The sequence below is a fragment of the Pipistrellus kuhlii genome, unplaced genomic scaffold (genome assembly GCF_014108245.1).
Source record: "Pipistrellus kuhlii isolate mPipKuh1 unplaced genomic scaffold, mPipKuh1.p scaffold_m20_p_12, whole genome shotgun sequence".
Classification (NCBI taxonomy): Eukaryota; Metazoa; Chordata; class Mammalia; order Chiroptera; family Vespertilionidae; genus Pipistrellus; species Pipistrellus kuhlii.
In genome coordinates, this window is record NW_023425427.1 from 45,037,696 (window position 1) to 45,049,048 (window position 11,353).

General features: G+C 41.8%; 1 pseudogene; it reads right to left on the reverse strand.

The window, feature by feature from the left end:
* Positions 1–8,904: 8,904 nt before the first annotated feature.
* LOC118716767 lies at positions 8,905–9,350 on the reverse strand (annotated as a pseudogene).
* Between the last annotated feature and the right edge of the window lie 2,003 nt (positions 9,351–11,353).

An 11,353-nucleotide genomic window follows, 5' to 3' on the forward strand; every position in this document is an offset into this window, starting at 1 on the left:
TATTGGGGAGACCCAGTAAATGGAGCCTGAGTAGGCAGAGCAAGCCAGGCCCTGCTTGGCCCGGGATGGTTAGATGAGTGGGTCCCCTGAGAGTCCCAGCCTTGGCCATTGCCCTGCTGTTAGAGTAGGAGAGACAAGGCTTTGGGTGGGAGAGAAAAGCTCTGCAGTTGGAAGGGAATTAAATGCTGGCCCACATAAAAGAGCTTTTGTTTTCCTTTAAATTTTAAAAAAATTAAACCTATTGAAATGGCACTTGTTCATAAAATTATACAGGTTTCAGGTGCCCAGTGCTATAATACACTATCTGATTTTGCATTGTAAGTTTACCACCCAGAGTCAAATCTCCTGTCACCATACATTTGCCCTCCTTTATTTGCCCTTTATTTCCTTCCTCCACCCCCTTTCTCTTTGTAGCCATCATACTACTTCCTGCCTGTGAGTTTTTGTTTGTCTGAGTCCTTTTGATACAACTCTGAAAGTCTCTCCTAGATTCCCTGCTTCCTGGTACAGAGGCTCATCAAATCCGTAGGTTCCTTGCCTCAGAACTGGAATTGGCCATTTCTTCAAGGAGCTCTGGTTCTTGTTGCAGGAGGGAGAATCTCAAGACCACAGTCTAGGTGCCAGGAAGCTATTTTATCTTCAGAATTAACAAGAATGTTAACTTATTCAGTTACAACTTACATAAGTAATACTAGGGCTCTGATAGTTACTGACTCCATGAAAAGGTGTAGATTTTCAGAAATTCTGAAGGGTGTATTAGACAGGGTTCTCTGGAGAAACAGAAGCAATGGTATCTATCATCTATTATCATCTATCCGTCCATCTATTATTTATATGTAAAGGATATTTTCTATAAGGAATTGGCTCATGTAATTATGGAAGCTGAGAAGTCCCACAATCTGCATCCCACACGCTGGGGACCCAGGAAAGCCAATGGTGTAATCCCAGTCCACGTCTAAAGACCTGAGCTCCAAGGGTTCTGATGATGTGCATTTAAGTCTAAGGGCAGAAGACTGCTGTCCCAGGTTAAGCATAACTTAAATGAATCCTCCTTCCTCTGCTTTTTGTTCTATTCAGGTCCACCATAGATTGGATGGCACCCACCCACCTTGGGGAGGGCCATCTAATGTACAAATCCACAGATCCAAATGCTAATGTCATCTTGAACCACCAGCACAGACACACCCAGAAATAATGTTTCACTTGGCCCCCTGGCCCAGTCAAGTTGCATAAAAGTAACATCCCAGAGGTTATAGTGACAATATGAGTATAGATAATTTTAGGGAATGCTCCCTCATTATCTCAGGAAGGTCCTCAGGGTCTTCTTAAAGAACTGGCTGTTATCCTCCCAAGAGGCTGAAGGTAAAGTGTGATGAGAGACCAGTGGGACTGCTAATCAAGTGAGCCATGCTATTAATAAATGGAGAAATCAAATTAGTTATAGATATACCTAAGCCTAAAATTGAAGTCACTGGGCCAAATGCTTCAAATTTCAGGCATTGATTTATGTGAACAAACTGTTTCTCACATGAGCAGCTGTATGTAATGAACCTCAGGAGGACTGGCAGCTAGGATTTATTTATTTAACAATGGCTAAACATTCACCAAAGCAAGGTGGGGTGCCAGCTGGTGGAAAAACTACCACTAGGCTGAAAAAAAATATCATCCAATCTGCATGTTGTTGTTGTTTTTGCCTAGTTGAGCTGTGCAGAAAGCTAAACTTTAATCTCAGTTGTGCTTAATCTGGGTTCAGTTAGTTCTTGACCGTAATGTTCGGCTTTACCATGCTCTAATGGTCTGAGGCATGTATTTCCTGTATGGAGCCATTCCTACCAGGAGGTCTGGAATGCACCTTTCTACCAGTCAAGTGCCCCCTTTCCTGGATATTGTGGAGATAACTCATTTTATGTAAAGAGCAAGGTTCCCTTTTAGAAATGCATTAATACCACCTTTTCTCTTAAAAAATATGAAATTCAATATGTTTTCTGTTGCAAGTCAACTGGAGGGTTCTAGAATCATTAGCTAGGGGCAGTCTAGACCTGGCCCTCAGCATTTGTTTAAATACGTGAATACCTTGATTGACCTTTGTCCACACACCTGAAGAGGATCATAGACTTTCCTTTCCAAAAATGATTCACTTCATTCTTCCAACCTGAAGGTGAAACAGAGGGATATTCAGAAGTAACATCTGACTCACAAAGCTGATTGTCTTCTGGGTGAGAAAGTCAATTCATGTTTGGGGTTATTCCCAAGATCAGGAATGGAGTAACTAAATCGAATATATGCTCAGACCCAGAGATGATCTGACATCATATTTTCTAATTGAAAGTTAAGATTTCAACATTTGAGTTTTGGGAACATACACATTCCATCTATAACAGTAATTAACAAGAGTGGCTTAAGCCATAAGGATCTTTTTCCACCTTACAACAAGAGAGTCTACAGCTGGTTGGTCCCAGGGTGGTTCAGCAGTTCTGTAATAACATCAAGACTATCATCCTTACTGTGTTGGTGGTATCTTCATTCATAGCCACCAGATGGCTTCAATAGCTCCAAGGACCACAACTTCACAGCTCACAACTTCAACAAGCAGATTGAAAATGCCGGGCCCTCTCCATGGGTGTCTCCTCTGTTATGAAAGAAATGATATCCCAACAATTCCTCAGGCACATGATTCCTTATATCTCATGGGCCTCTAGCTGTGAGAACAATTAGAAAAATCAGTACCTGGTACTTTCTGCCTCTAAGATAAAAGCACACCGGCAAGGAAAAACAGATTGGGAAATAACTGGTGAGTAGGCAACCAAGAGTAACTGTCACAGCTTTCAACTCCTGGCATCCATAAATATGTGCTCTCTCACCTCCAAGCTGCATCTATGGAGCCATCACCTGGACTATAACTTCCGACGTACACACCACTCCCAGTCCCTTTATAAACCTCAGCTCAGGTACCACTCCACTGTATGTTCTAGATTGCATTCTTTTTCCTACTGCTTTAATTCTGAATTAGTGTTCCTTGAAAATAGGGACGGGATTCTTTCCCCCTATTTCTTTGAAGGCATTAAGGTGATTTTTTAAATCTCATTTGTGGATTTGAATATAAAGTTGCTTCCTCTTTGAAATCACTCCCCCTTCACCCCTTCCCTCACCCCCATGGTTTCATTTGCTGCCAATGGCCAGTAGAGGGCACTCTGGCCTTTGACTAGCATGCCCTTTTGAAGACTGATTTCTTTCGCAATAAGCTAGCTTTTATTTGCTCCAAAAGAGGTACTGATTTTGAGTTTTTTAATCAAAAGACTAAAATCATGCATTCGTTATTTAAAGTTAGACTTCGTTTGTATAATGCATCCATGGAGTGGATTGAGGTAATTCTGAGATATGACTTACCTATATTTCATCTTCTGAAGTTCACTGTTAAAATGATGCACACATTAAAGTCCCCTCCTCAGGCAGAGTGGGTGCAGCTGTTGAATTCTTGACAGAAACTGACGTGTTCTGAGAGCATAACCTGGTGTCTTGAAAATGTACTGAGCTTTCCCAGGGAAGCCTGCTCCATCTCTCACTCTGGGAAATCAGGTTGTCCTAGTAGTTTTAATATGTTGTGAGGGTAAAGGTGAATGGTTCTTTTAGGACTGGAGGGGGTTAGGAGACAGGATAATGTATCATTCATTCAGTCAGCCAATCTTTCTTGAGAACCTACTATGTGCCTGCCATTAGTCTAGCCACTGGAATATAGCAGTTAATGAAACAGATGAATTCCTTGATCTCATGGAGATTACACTCCAGAGTGGGGGATAAATAAACAGTGGTATAATAAAGTATCAGGAAAAATCATATTGGGGGAGAGGAAGCATGATAAGGCGTGAGAGAGAGGGGAGAGTGCTAGTTGGGGTACATGTCATAGAAGCACATTCAGAAGGTTAGGCAAGAACAGAAACCAAAGGCAGGAGAGTGGTGTGTTCCAGGGGTTTGAAAGAGGCCCGAGGAACTGGAGCGAGGAGCGATGGGAAGGTGGTGAGAGATAATGAGGTTGGAGAAGTAGTGGGGTGGGGCAGGGAGGGTCTGGGTGTGCCAAGTGAGGAAGGGGCTTTTATTCTCTGAGTGATGAGCAGCCATAAGAGGGCCTGGAGCAGGGGAGTGGCTTGATCTGATTTACTCTTTACAGTGAACAGCCTGGCTGCCTGTGGGAGCAAATGGGCAACAGTGAAAGCAGGGAGGTGAGTGTAGAATCCAGGCAAGAGGAGCTGGTGGCCGGTCCGATCCCTGTGGTAGTGGCAGAGCGGCACATCATGGTCAATTTCAGCTGGATTTGAAAGATTTTACAGACAGAGTTCTTGGTCTTGGGGGTGGATTGATTATAGGAAGGGTGTGTAAGAAAGAGAATTGCCAAATCTAGGGCCTCTTTGTTCCTTCTGTTTGCTGAGGATTCAATTTAAATTGAAGCCAAACTCGTCACCCATCTTAAACGTCTGTGCCCCTGACACCAAAGCTGGCACCAAGCAACTGCTGCTTTTGCTGCTGTTATATGAGGGTCCCTGGCTTCACCTGCCAGGGCCACAACAGGGATGCTTCCTTCATTGTCCTGTGTCTGACAGCAGCCTGGCCCTCAGGTGTAGATGATCTGGGAGATGTCACAGGGCTCTTCCCTCAGTGGCCTCTGTTTCTCCCCACCCTCTTCCCACTCTTGTATCTGGAATGCAGCATTTCATTTTGTTGGCCGAAACAAAACACCTTTTAAATGTTCATCCCTGTAACCCAAGCAAGAAAGTGCGATGTAGCATTTTTCAGGTCTTCAAGATTGTAGGTTGCTAAAAACCTCTTGCTCATGGCTGATGAGCTTTTGGGTCCTGAGCCAGTCATTCCAAGAGCTGCCACCAAGTGGCGCCCGCGGAGCCTAACAGGCCAGTCCTCTTTCGGCAGGGGCACAGAGCTGGCAAAATCCAGTTTTTTGTTTTTTTTTTGTCTTTTTTCTTCAAGAACTTGCTGTTCATAGACATGAACATCATTGCAAACTACGCCCACTAACTTGGAAAGAATAATAGCAGAGTAATTCATAATGAAAAGCTTGTCTTTTAAATGTTTCCCCAATCTCCCTCATTCTCAGCAGGGCGCTGCCTGTTCTAGGTCCCCTCCTCATCATATCCCCCCTTCCTAACACAGGCTTGCATTTCCTGCCTCTCAGCAATCCCATCCAGTCCCCCTCTTCCCCCCTTTTTTTGGCCCCACAGTAATCTTTCTAAATCACAAGTTCGATGGCATCAATCTCCTCTGTAAAAAATTTGTTTCCCACTGTCTCCAGAATAAATTCTGAACTTTAAGGTCCTTCATCATCGGGTCCAATGAGCCTTTACGTTTGTATCTTTTCCCACCTCAGCTTCTCAACCCTGGCCACACTCAGGGTTCCTTTGGTAAAGGTGAATTGAAGCCTTTGCTTCTCTCTATGCTGTTCCTCCTGCCTGGGATGCTCTTCCATTTCCCCCTGGAAACCCTGTGCTGCTCCTCCAACGTGCAAATCAAAGAACCTCCTGAGTCAGATCAAGGGCATCTTCCCCACTCAGTCCTCGGCGCTGTGCTGCCATGGGCAGTTTTTAAAGCCTCGTGTGCCTCCGTTATAGCTTAGAAGCTAATAACCAAAGCTACCACCGGCTGGGGCTTTTTATGTGCCAGGGACTCCTTGAGGGCCTTTCTCTACTACAGTAATATGCATATATGTCTCTCACAGGAGACTACTTGAAGATCAAGTTTTGTTTGCATTCGGTAACCTTTCAGGGTTTAGTAATGTATCAAAGGCATAGTAGGTGCTTTTGAGTTTGCCCATTGATTAAAGACCCAAAGATTTTGGTTTTGACCTTGTTGGTTTGCAGGCACATCCTGATGACTTAAATAATCCCTCTATGATTGTGTAAAAGTTCATATAAGAGTTCTGGAAAGACTACATGTGCCCCTTTCACTGGGATAAACCATGGGCTGTGTGACAATTTACCACAGACGGAAAACCAGTCGCTTTTCTATTAAGAACACTTCCTACTCTCTGGCATTCATTTGTAGAATTGACATGTTTGGAGATAATAAGATCAAATGTAATCAAGTTACCCAATGTGTTGCATGGTTCTATTCTCATGTGTGGTAAGAAAGTAACTCAATTATTATCTTCCATTCCCCTTTCCCGTTTGCAATTTAAAATGTTTTGGGAGTTCTGGTATAAATATAGAGAGCAAGTGAATATTATTTCCCTTCACTCTGAAAAGCTGCAAGGGTTCCTAGGAGTCTCCATAGTTTGCTGGAATTCAGAATGTCACATGGATAGGGAATTTTGTAGTCAGCTTTCTTCTCCTGCCGCTGTGGACCGCAGAAGGGTGAAGCATCTGCAAACACCTGCTAGCTCTTATACCTGCAGGGGGAAGAGGCTACTGCTGACCACGGGGACTCTGGTGTGTGAAGGAAGTCTCTCCATGAGAAACAGAGAAGGTTATAAAAGGAATGGATATAATTAGATGACATACTGATTGATGGATATGTAGCAAGCCCTTCAATCCATGGATTAAGACAATATAGGGAGAACAGAATGAATGCCTGCCTCTGGGCTGAGGGCCCTGAATATGCGGAGATATCCTGTGGAGAACCGACAAGGTGTGATCCAGTTCAGGGTAAGAGGGGAAAAGTGATTTCTAGTGTTACACTAGGTAGTACCATTCAGCTGTCTTCCAGCAGACCCCAGGAATCTTGGCCTTAAATTCCATTAGACGTGAAACCAAAATACCACCAAAGATTGTTCCTGTCCTGGAGCTCAACAGAAGCCCCAGGAACTAGTGTGAAGTGAGGCCTCCCCAGTCAACTCCAGAAAAGGAAAATGGTGGTGGGAGGGAAGCAGCCTCAGCTACCAAAGGAAGCCCCCAGGCAGCAAGCAAAGTACCATTACTGGTGGTGGGAGAATCCGAGTGACCACTTCAGTGCCTAAACTGGGATGGATGAGAGGAACTTCGAAGGACTTGTATTTCTACTGCTTTTACTTGGTGTCCTGAGGAAGCTGGAGTTAAGTTTTTTTTATTTTATTTAAGGATTAAGGAAGCATAAGAAAGGTAGAAAAGCATAAAATGCTGAAACACCTATCAGGTTTGCTACCCAGCCATGTTCCCCAGACTTGGTTCATAGTGGCTAATTTGTGTATCTGTCTTGTGGGAAAGTGTAGTTTGGAAGCATTTCCTTAGAGCTCTTGCTGTGTTGTATTATACTATGATTTGTTGTTTGTTAGGGAGGCAGAGCCAAGCATTATTCATTCTTGTATCTCTAGAGAACTTAACTCAAAACCTGGACTGCTGGTCGACCAACAAATCCTGAATGAATGAATACATTTATGAATGGATCAGTGGGTGAATGGGTGAGGATATGGTTTGGCCCTCTCTCTACTCCTAAAGCTTGCCTCTGAGTACTGCTTTCTAAAAAGTATTTCAGTGATTACTGAGAAAGTTCACCACTAGCACAAAACTTTGCATTTTAAAGGAGTGTGACTGAGAACAATTGCTCATCTATGCAGATGGGGCTGGAAATACTGATTCGTGGTTGACAGTCCTGTTCAGTGGGCACAAGGCTATTGTTGATGGTGGCTCCAGCTGTTCTCTGTAGGCTTAGCCCAGCATCTCACAGCTCTGCTATTGGACCAAAGCACACTCACCTCTAATTCAGCTCTCCCGTCAAACAGCTCATATGATTTTCAGGCTCTGGGACTAGCTGGGCTGAAGAGAGCTGTGTGGAAGGCATGTACAGGGGTGGTGGAACAACTTCCTATGTGAAGCCAGGGGCACCCGTGTGAAAGAACAAAGTGTGTTGCCAGGGTATTTGTTTTGTTTGCTTTGCTTTATTATAAGTTTGTCATTGCCATCCTCAAAACAACTGTGAGGGCATTTTAAGTTTCAAATAAGCAAACCACATATACACGTAGGCGTACTCAAGAACAGAAATTTGAAGGAGATAGTTTACACTCTTGGACCCAGCCTCTGTGTGGGTGGACACTAAATGAGGAGGGTTTGGGGGATGCATCTTTTCATGATGAACATCTTTGTATTTCATGAGGAATTTGGAGATGACATACCTATATGAATAGGTGATGGAGAATCCCTAAACAGGACTTCTGTTAGTAAAAACACCCATTCTTGATTCTAGGATAATTATGAATTAGTTGACAAGTTTTTGTGATTCCCAAATTATGAGAATATTTTATCATGCTACAGATATAAGTTCTTTTCCAGTGCATATGGGCCTTCCACCAAAAGACACCATTTGCTAGGACATTACATTTCAAAAGATTGCGATATTGCACAGTATCTTCTCTGCCCACAATGAGAGATAACAATAATACATGAATAATACATAAGACAATAACTAAAAATGTTGCATTTTATAGGCGTATTTTGTGTTTGGGTCCAATCATTTGAATTATCTCCCCATATATTCATTAGACCTATTATAAATAGACCCACTGGTTTATTTTGAACGTTGTAAAATGGCACCATTAGGTTCATAGGAGTTACGATATTTTAATTCATTCAGAGAGCACCTGGCTTTGGTGTGGGTGACAGGTCATCAGAAGAGGTAGTTAAGAAAGGTATGATTAGGCCAAGTACTTTGGTTTTGTTTTTCTAGATAGCATATAAAGAATCTTTGGAATTTTCCCAAAATTTTTTATCCACTCTGCCAATTTCTATCTTTTAATTGCTGTCCCTCTGTAATTTATTAGCTAATGTTAGGCCTTAAGTCTCCGGTTTATTTTTTGTTTTCTGTTTGATCTGATTTTAGTTTTCCTTTTCTGCCTCTCTATGGGTTACTTTAACCGATTTTAGAATTCCTTCTTTTGTTTGTTTGTTTTTCGGTGGGGGAAGAAAATAATTTGTAGGGTTTTTTTGTTTGTTTGTGTTTTATTTTTTTCCTTACAAAAACATCAGAGAATCATGCAATGCTGCCAGCACTGGATGTGATCATCCTGGGCCACAAAACTGCACACTCCGTGGCAACTGGTCCAGTGGTGGCAAAACCTTTCATCGGGCCTTTGTTGTTTACAGTGAGCCCTGCATTATCTTCAGGATAAAGAAACATGTATTTTCTCTGGTAAGACTTTCCTTGTCGAATTACCACTGCTGGCTGCACCTTCTTTGTGAGCTCTGGTGGGCTTTTCTGACTGCGGCCAGCATGTCTCCCACACCAGCGGCAGGAAGTCCGGTCAGTCATCCCCAGAGGTGATCTACAGATGTTTGGCTCCTGTGTTGTCAGCACAGTTGATCACCGCTCCCAATGGGAGACCCGGGAAAATCCCAGAATTTCACACAGGAGGACCCACCACATCCCCTCTTTGACATCTTGAATACCGGAAAAGGATAGAAAAGCTCCTTTTATGTTTGCCTTTTTAAAAATTCATATATATTATTGATTTTTTTTACAGGGAGAAATGGAGAGGGATAGAGAGTTAGAAACATCAATGAGAGGGAAACATTGATCAGCTGCCTCCTGCACATCCCTGCTGAGGGTGTGACTGCAACCAAGGTACATGCCCTTGACCGGAATCAAACCTGGGAATCTTCAGTCTGCAGGCTGGCGCTCTGTCCACTGAGCCAAATTGGTTAGGGCTTGTTTATCATTTTTACTTAATGTCTGTAGTGTTTTGAAGGGTATCACTTTATACAGGTTACCCCAGGATCCAAAAATAGAGCATTTTTGTGGAACCTTTTGTCAGCTGAAATGGCATAAAGCAAGTAGTCTTCCCCACTTTCCAAAAGTTTATGTTCGGTCATTTTGCTTTTATAAAGGACCTACATTAGTGGGTTTTCACAAACTGAAGGAAATCCAGCATGTCTTACAGAAAAAAATTCATTACTGTATTAATATGTTTATGCACTAGTGTATGTTTATGGGATACATATTATTTATAGCTTCTTAATTGACTGCTTTATGTTTATATCGATATTATACACATGTATGTGTGTATATACCTTGTCTAATGGTGTCAACATTTACTAGTTATAATGAAATATAGGAACTTTTATCTTGACATTCTTTGCCCTCTTCCATTTATAATATAATGATAGTAAATAAATATTAAATTTAAAAAGTTCCTCTGGGTATATTGAGAACCAAATTAGAGTGTTACAATTTTTGCTTCAACTGTCAAACACATATTTGCTGTTTCTATTGTTCTTTCTTCCATCTTTATGTTTTAAGATTCCTTTTTTAGAAAAATATTTTCTTTCTCTTTAGAGAAAGGAGGCATGCCTTATTGCCAAAAGGTGGGAATGGAAGTCTAGGCTTCCCAGTTGGCCTCCAGTGACATTCAGTGGGGGTTGACTTCTCTTTAATGCTGGATGGAGTTTGGGAGTTCATGATCCCTGCTAAACCTTGGCTGATATCACCCCTAGCGTCCTGTCATTGTTCAAGTCTCCAGGTCCCTAGCCTGTCTGCTGTTTTTCTCTTTACCATCCATAGTCTTCTTATTTTTTTTTTAATTTGTAAGTAAATTATATTTTTGTATATACAATTTTTAGCTGTATTTAATAGAATGCACAGCAGGTATGTCTATTTCACCCTTATAGATGTGGACATCTTAGAAACTATTTCTGTGGTGATAATGAAAGCATAATATATCAGAATTCATGAGATGCAGCTAAAGTAGTATTTGTTGAGAAATACATTAGACATATATTAGGAAGTAAAAATGATCTATCATTGACTAGCTAAACTTCTACCTTAGAAAACTAGAAAAAGAAAAGCAAATTAAACTCAAAGTAACCAGAAGAAAGAAATAACAAAGATAAGAGCACAATAAATGGAGGAGAGAACAGAATGAAAAAATCCATTGAGACTAACACCTGTCTTTGATGAGATCAATACAATTGAACCCGTGGCTAAACTGATTGAGAAAAAAAGAGAGAAATAAATTGCCAATGCAATCAGTTCTGATATACTTGTTTTGAATTGTGAATTCTTTTAAAAAAATATTTTATTGATTTTTTTACAGAGAGGAAGAGAGAGGGACAGAGTTAAAAACATCGATGAGAGAGAATCATCAATCAGCTGCCTCCTGCACACCCCCTACTGGGGATGTGCCCGCAACCAAGGTACATGCCCTTGACTGGAATCGAACCTGGGACCTTTCAGTCTGCAGGCTGATGCTCTATCCACTGAGCCAAACCGGTTTTGGCTGAATTGTGAATTCTTTTTAATATGATTGATATATTAAGGAACACTTTGAGGGTAATACATTTTCATGTTTACTTCTGTGATACTGTACTCAAGAAACACGAGTGAATGCAGAAAAGTGCCCCCCATTGAGCCACACCACCTAGGAATAATACACATGTGTGAAGAG